We start from the raw sequence: 8,782 nt of genomic DNA on the forward strand, positions 1-8,782 counted from the left end.
CAAAGGACAAGAAAGGAGATGCACTGGTTCATCGTATCTTCTTCATCAAGAAAATCCTCATTGATTGCTGTGGATTCCAAGCTACGGACATCTTCTGCCTGCAGGACGTCCCCAGCAGTGGGTATTTCGACGTGACGTTCAGGAATGTAGCGGGATGCATTAAGTTCCTGAAGGTGTTCAAGGAAAGAGGAAAACCAGGCACCGCTGTCCATCCTCACAGTGGAGCCACTCTTCATGCTGCCGTCACAATGTGACCGGGTGGTGACAATTCACCTCTACAACCCCCATGTTCCTGTGGTGGATGTACTCACTTTTCTCGTCAGGAACGTCGAGGTGGCCGGCAGCAGCACTGATGTTAAGGACCCATTTGGGATTTGGACCAGCAAGCGGCAGGTCAAGGTTGCCTTGAAGGTCAATGCCAATGGAGCCATCATCCACCCTCCCTGCAGCTTCGCTATCGGGGGAAGTCGAGGCTTCTTGGGCTACACAGGGCAGCCCAGAGTTTGTCGCAACTGTGGCAAATCTGGTCACGTGGCAGCTAAGTGCAGCTCAGTCATCTGCAAGAACTGCAAGAAGGAAGGCCATCAGACCAAGGACTGTAAGCAGAGTACGTGTTGCAACCTGTTCGGTGAGGCAGGCCAGCTCTACAAAACCTGCCCCAAACACTGCCTCTGTTATGCTCAGGCGGCAAGGTCCAAGGAAAGGCTAAGAGTAGGAACGACGAATTCGACTGGTGCTTGGAAGGAGACAAGTAATCCTCTCCGCAGCAAGGAAAGTCTACCTGAGAAGGAGAAGAAAGGGGAGGCAGCTGAAACTAGCGACCTAACACCTACCCTGTGCCCGGAAAGCCCTCCTCTTCGGACAGAATCAGTGGAGGAGGAGGCAGCAGATGGACAAACAGGCCAGTGGCAAATGGTACAAAGGAACACCACAAAGAAAAAAACACCTAAAGTGGAACAGGCCACAACCAAACCAGTGGCAAGAGGAGGCTACCATCTGAGACAGACTACAGCTGCTCCTCCTCACTGAACGAGGAAGTGTCGGAATGATGGCACCTGCAAAAGAAGCGGCAATACTCAAAGGAGCTGGAATATAAAGCCCCCCAGCCTCCGCGCACTGGAAGCTGTGATGGGCCCAGCGCGCCCCAAAACCCAAAGCGCCGAACTTAGCGACATGGCCAGCGCATCCCAGCTCCGACATACCGAGAGCAATGACACATCTGGCACACTCCAGCTCCAGGATGGCGGGAGCAGTGATGTTTTCGAGGAAGAACAGAGGGGAACGATACCAACAGCAGAGGACAGCCCAATCCTTGCTGCCTATAAGACCCCCGCCCTGATGTCACCCCAGCAGAACAAAACCTGCATGAGAAACAAGGAGGGGTTTCTGAGCCCAACGAATGTGAAACAACTTGTGTACAGCAGCTTGTATGCAGGAAAATACTGAAGGACTGGGACTAGCAAGGACAAATGGTATGGGAAGCAACAACTAACTTAAAAATGGGTATAAGGATTGCTTCAATTAACGTGCGTAGCATTAAATCCACTACACGATGTGTTTCAACCTGGGACTATCTCGCCAAGGTCAAAGCTGACCTACTGATTCTGCAAGAGTGTGGAATACCACACCTCAGCACCTACAGGCAATGGTTGCTTTGGTGGTCCCACGGGCCATCGAGCTGGTCAGGGAGAAATGATTCCCATTCCTCCGGCCAGGGCATTCTGCTGCGGGGAGGTAACTTCCATCTCTGAGGTTAAGGAGGTGGTGAGCGGTCGCCTCCACATAGCAGATGTAATGTACGACAATGCTCCGCTTCGGTTGATCAACGTGTACGCCCCAGTTCAATGCAGCAAGTGGCTGACCGTCTTCCAGCAGCTCCCACTGCTGCTGGCGACGTCCAGGCCAGTCATTCTAGGTGGTGACTTCAACTGCATCATTGATGCAGCTGGGCGATCAGGCAGTGCCGACAGCAAACTAGATGCTATGTCCAGATTCCTAATGGAAGCAGTAAAAGATGCCAAGCAAACCTGCAGACGGAGCGCAGCGTAGCTACACCTGGTCAAGATCGGACAGGTCTGCCCGTTCCGTGATTGACTTCCTGTTTGTGTCCGGAGCTGTCATGGTCAGATCCACCGACATCAAGCCGGTGTTTTTCTCCGACAATTGCCGCTTACTGGCCGACTGTCACTTACAGGACGACCAACGGGTTGGCAAGGGGACATGGAATCTCAATGCTACACTGCTAACCCCAGAGAACGTTGAGGAACTCAAAAGGAATTACAAAGGTTGGAGAACCATGAAACCCCTCTTCGAGTCTCCAGTTCACTGGTGGGAGGCGATCAAGGAGAACATCAAGAGGTTCTTTATCTTCTAAGGTGTTCAGAGGGCGAGAGAGAGACAGAGGGAAATGTCCCGACTCCAGAAAAGAATGCAAAGTCTGCTCTGGCTGCAGTCAATGGGGGTCGAGGTCAAGGAGGACCACAATGAGATGAAGAGCCAGCAGGCCTTGATCTTTGCCACGGCGGCCTCCAAGATCATCTTCTGGTCCAGAGACCGCTCCGTTGAGCGGGATGAGATGTGCTCGCGTTATTTCTTCCAAAAGGTACATAGAGAGAACTCTGTGATCAGCAGCCTGAAGGAAGAGGATGGTTCGGTAATGTCTTTGCATTCCGACGTACTAAGGATCAGCAAATCCTTTTATGCTGGGCTGTAGACGTGAAGCCCACAGACAGCAGAGCCTCCCAGTCCTTCCTGTCATCCATCACAGAGGTCTTAAATCACAGCATGAGGGAAAGACTGGACAAGCCGCTAACTCTGGATGAGCTGACAAAGGCCATCAAGTCCTCCGAGACAAGTAAAACTCTGGAAGTGATGGCTTGCCGGTTGAGTTGTCTTCAGCCCTGTGGGACTGGGTCGGCCCAGACCTGCTGGAAGTATACGAGAGTATGCTTCTGGCCGGCAGCATGTCAGAATCCATGAGGAAAGGCATCATCACCCTCATCTACAAGCATAAGGGGGAGAGGGCAGAAATCAGAAATTGGTGGCCCATCCCACTGCTTAACGTTGACTGCAAGATTCTGTCCAAAGTCATCGCCAGTCGAGTCAAGTCTGCTCTGGAGTTGGTGATTCACCATGACCAGACCTGCACTGTATCCGGCAGGAAGATCTCTGATAGTCTCCCGCCACTCAGGGATACGGTCGCCTATGTACGGGACAGGAGGGTGGGCACATGCCTCATCAGCTTGGACCAGGCAAGGCCTTTGGCAGGATATCACACACCTACATGATGGACGTGCTTTCCAAAATGGGGTTTGGGGAGGGAATCTGCAATTGGATCAAACTGCTTTACACAAACATCAGTAGTGCAGTCTCAATCAATGGGTAGGAATCAGAAAGTTTCCTGATCCAGTCTTGTTTGTTTGCTGTATTGAACCCTTTGCTCAGTCTATTAGGAAGGATGCGAGCATAAGAGGGGTGACAATCCCAGGCAGCAGAGGCACTCGGGTTAAAACCTCTCTGTACATGGACGACATCGCCGTCTTCTGCTCGGATCCGCTTTCCGTTCACAGACTGATGAGCATCTGTGACCTGTTCAACCTGGCCTTGGGAGCCAAAGTTAACCATGGCAAGAGCGAGGCCATGTTCTTTGGGAACTGGGCTGATCGATCCTTTGTCCCCCTTCACTGTCAGGTCAGACTGACTGAAGGTGCTGAGGAAATGGTTTGGAAGGGCTGGGGCGTGCACCAAAACCTGGAGGGATTGAGTAGCCAGGGTACATCATAAACTGAGCATGTGGGAGCAACAATCTCTCTCCATTGTGGGTAAGAATCTGATCATCAGGTGCGAGGCGCTCATGTTGTTGCTGTACGTGACGCAGGTCTGGCCCATACCCCACTCCTGCGCTGTGGCGGTCACTTGAGCCATTTTATGCTTCATCTGGGGATCCGAAATGGACCGGGTCTGGAGGGACACGATGTTCAAACCTCTGGATAAGGTCGGGAAAAATGTATCCAACGCCACCCTTATCTTCCTGTGCAGCTGCATCAAGCTGTGCATAGACCCCCAGTGTGCAAACACCAAGTGTCACTACGTGCTGAGGTTCGATCTATCCCCAGTGTTGCGAAGGATGGGCCTGGTCACATTGCTGCGGAACTCTCCATCCAGTTGGACCATACGGTATCACCTATCCTTCGTGGAAAAGTTTCTGCGGAAAAACACCTTTGATTACCAATCCATCAGGCAGTGGTCTGCACAGAATGTCCTCAAGGCCCTATGGGAAAAGGGTGGATCCTGTCAGATGGTTCCCCAAGCAGAGCCAAAGCCATTTGGCAGAATGCATCATCACCAGATGTATTTTTTACAGATTTTTATGAATAAAGTATAATTTTGAAAAAAGAAGACGTTGTAGGGCTGGTAAAATTCAACCCCATATCACCAGAAGCCATAGAGTGGTTTGTCAATTTGGATTAAACCAAGCTGCAATCTTTGTATCATGTTTGACCCAAGCTGAACTTCTGATCCCATATTTTCTCCATCACAAAGACCATCTCGCTTCATCCCCATCATAATCTCCTCCTTTGTATTTGCCTCAGTCTGTCTACTTTTGAAACTCTCATCTATTATTTTATGATTACCAGATTTGATTTTTCAACGTTCTTCTGGCCAGACTTCAATCCTCCACTCTCTCTAAACTTTATTTCGCGCAAAACTGTGCTGCTCGTATGCAATCCAGTACCAAGTCCTCCATCACTCCTCCCCTTGCTGACCTGCGTTATTTCCCAATCTAATGCCTCCCAATGAAAATGATCAGCTTGTGTTTAAGTCCCTTTACAATCTTGTCTTTCCCTCGCTGTTAGCTTCACCAGACTTATAAACTACAGCGACCCCCTCACCCCTTCTCATAAACTCTTCCTCTGACTCTGGCTTCTTGTGTGCCCCCTCGCTTTGCCCCACCATTGGTGACTGTGCATTCAGCCATCTAGACTCCTTCCTCTGCGTTTCCTTTCCTACACTTCACCACCTCACCTCCTTTAAGACTCTCCTTAAATTCCACGTCTTTGATCAAGCATTTGGTCACGCTCCTAATATTTCCTCCTTTGCTTGGCTTCCTTTAATTGTCTCATCACCAGTAAATTATCTTGGAATATTTTTCTGTGAAAAGGCAGCTATCTAAATGCAAGATGCTGTTGTTGCCTTTCAAATAATTGTGCTTGTTGACTTCCATTCATATCTCCATGCAGCAGATTTGGACACATTGCTGTTGTCTGCACTTTCAGCCAGGGACTTTGTTTTCCCTGTATCCTTGAGTGACAGGGCTTCTTTGTCATTGTGTAACACAGAGAGGAAAACTTTAGTGGTGCATTATTGGGTGCTTCTCCAGTGCTGTGCAATCACCCACTGAATTACAGACTTTCCCACCCTACTTCTGGGACTGCGTTTTACCGAGCCCTGACATCAGGCTCTGTGGCGGGAAGGGGGGAGGCCGGAAGATGGTTCCGGCAGAGGCCCGTCATGGAGGCCAAAGCCAGGAGGGCCTGACCCAAGCCTCCTGGCAGTGGTGATGCTCCACTGGGCGAGGGGACCTCAATTACAATATTCAAATCCATAAAATAAATACACTAATGTCTACTTACTTTCAATCTTCTGGGCCAGCTGCGATTTTTGGCATGATGGCCAGCACTCCCACGCCTTCAATTCCCTGTCTGGGGAAAAGAAGCATGACACTAGTGGGGAGGGGATGGTGGGAAGGGGTGAAATTTCAACTTTGTACAGTCTGGGGGGGTGTGGGGTGTGGAAGGTCAGAATTCAAAGGTAATTTTTTTGGGGGGGGGGGGGATGGGGAAGGGCAAATCCCTAATGTAATTTTTATTGTGGGGGGCGGTTGGAAAGGGACATTACAGTTTTATTTTGTACATTTTGGGGGGGTCACTTTAAAAATTCAAATGTGCTGACAGGCAGCTGACGCCATTGCTGGGGATGGACAGCCTGCCTTCTCCACCTGATTGGGTGGGGTGGGAGGTGCGTGGGCCACCCCTGCTATTTAAATGAACCACCATGCAGGAGATTGCAACAACCCTGCAGCATGCAGGCTGCCATTTTTTGAGCTCATCGCCGGGAGCAGCGGGCTCTTAAAATCCAGCCCCTAGTGTGAGAAAAATCAAAAGCCCAGGCCCATGTCTAACTCAGTGTTACCCTGCTAATGTCACACACCTGTGTTTTTCAGTAATACTAATGATTTCACGTCTGTAGTTTGGTCATTCAGCTACGTGAGTAACTTATTTTGTTGACTTACTGCATTCTGTAAGGCAATAAAATAACATGCTCAAGTATGTTACAAAAACCAATGGATGTTTAAGGATGAATTATAAACATGTTGTCATACTAGGCCCCCACCTGCTAAGAATGAGGCACATAAATTTTGTCATGAACATTGATTTTAAATTGTTGCTGGAGCAAGGAAATGACTTGTTAGACAGATCGGCCGTGGCTGGAAAAGACATCTGCATATTAACAACAGACAGTGCTTGGCAGGACAAAAGACCATTCTCTGACACATTCAACCCACAATGGACCTTGATCACCAGGCACTGTGTGTAAGAGGAGCATTCCAGAGACTGCTAAGGTGATACAATCCAGGACTGGTTAGACCAGCTGGTCACATGGCCAACTGGCTGTTCTAGGGTCTTTTGAACTAGCCACAGAAAGTTTGAACTAGAGAAAGACTGTTTGCTCCGGGACTGAGAAGACCTCTCCTTTCTGCTCCCATCTCTTTCTCACAAGCCTTTGAATCCACTGAAGACACATGAACCCCAATAGAGAAAAGTCTCCTTCAGCGAACAAGGTTTAAGAGGAATATTGGGCCCCAACGAAAAACAAGATCTACCTACAATCAAGGACTCTACAGTGAGCTCAAAGAACCTCAACAAAAACTCTTCAGATATTGCCTCAAACTTTTCCACTTTATTTTTGTTCTGCTTTTTTCTGTCTCTATTTGCAAGTGTGTATCGCATATGCATGCTAGCTTGGGTGTGTTGTGTCTCTGTAGATGTCAACCGAATTAGATTTTGTTTAATAAATTTCAACTTTTCTTCTTTAAACTTAAGAAAACTTGTTTGTGCTGATTTCTTTGCCTTATAATTGAAATGCTGTGAACAAGGATTCAACAAGGGGGAGCTAAAAGCACAGTGTGTTGAAAAATTAAACCCTGTTACGCTAAGGCCAGGTGAAGGCTGAGAGGGACCCCTACATCCCTTTCTCACGTGGACGTAACAAGGTAAAGAGATTAGTCTTTATTGTTTTTGGATTTGCTTGGGCAGGCATACAAGTACTGGTGCAGCTCAGTGCAGGAACAGGTACAGCTCTATAATTGACTTCTGGCCATTTGTTATTATGTCTGTTTTATGTCCTGTCCACACATTCATTTAGGCTGAGTGTGAAAGAGCTGGGGTTTTTTTGAGGAGGAGCTTTTTTATCAAATATATCATAAAGGGTTTTAATCCATGTAAACTAGACATGTACTTGCTTTTCCAGATATTGCCCAGTTCTTATACACTTTGGTATTTATGTAAAAATAGCAACAAATCTCTCTTGATACAATACTGATGATACAACAAAGCAAAATCAAGCTATTCCATTGGAAAAACAATATTCAGTATTCAAAAATAGAAACACTGAATTATTACAAAATAGTTCATAATACAAAACATTAAAAACTGCACTTTTAAAAATGCATATAATGTGATGCTACTGTTACAGTTACTTCGATAAACTTAGTTTCTGGACTCAATTCAATTTGTTATTCCTAAATTTGCTATGTTAAACAGATTCAGCTCATGAATGAGATGATCGAAGTACAGGAACACAAAATATCCTTTAGGTTCTAATAAATTAAAGGGGCTAAAGAACAAATGTGGTCTCTAAATCTTAGATAAATATACAGGATCTCAGTTATGTAGAAGATGGTGTTATCGAACATGAGTGAGACAATGGGCTGGGTTTTAAGAGCCCGCCACCACTCTCAATGGCGAGCTCAAAGCATTGCAGCCAGCATGCATGGGCCGTACACCGAAGAGCCGCTGCGATCTCCTGTGCAGCAGTTCATTTAAATAGCTGACATAGCCCGCATCCCTCAATCACACAGAGGAGGTAGGCTATCCATCGCTAGCAATGGCGAAGCTGCCTGTGCGCAGGTGCTGACGCCATTTTGAAAGGGCAGCCAGCCCTGCTGGCATATTTAAATTTTTAAAGATACACCCCCCAAAATTTATCAAATAAATTTCCAATGCCCCTTTCCCAATAACAATTACATTAACTATTTGCCCTTTCCCCTCCTCAAAATACTTACTTTTTAAATCTGACCTTCCCCTGAGACAGCATAAAGTTTAAAGTTCACCCCTTTCCACCATCCCCTACACCCATTGGGCTGAATTCTATTGGCCCCTTGACGCCGCGAGTCGCGGTGGGGTTGGTGGGGGGGACCAGTAAAATTCTGCAGGGAGAGGCCCACCTTGGCCCGCGACGTCAAGAAGGGCCTGCCGCATATTACCAGTGGCCGGGGGATCTCGGTGCAGCCCTGCCCTCGGCGCCTGGCGGTGGGCCCTTCATCAACATATGCAAAGTAACATTAATCATATGTTAATAAACTTACCTGCAGGTGGCGGCCATCCCACTGTTTGTGCTTTGCGCACCTGTGGAACTCCGCATGGAGTTCCGAAGCAAGAACCTGGTGGGAAGGGGGGAGGAATAAAATTATCAGGGTGGGGGGGTGGAGGAACGGGGAAAA

Source organism: Heterodontus francisci, chromosome 7, assembly GCF_036365525.1.
Source record: "Heterodontus francisci isolate sHetFra1 chromosome 7, sHetFra1.hap1, whole genome shotgun sequence".
Taxonomy (NCBI): Eukaryota; Metazoa; Chordata; class Chondrichthyes; order Heterodontiformes; family Heterodontidae; genus Heterodontus; species Heterodontus francisci.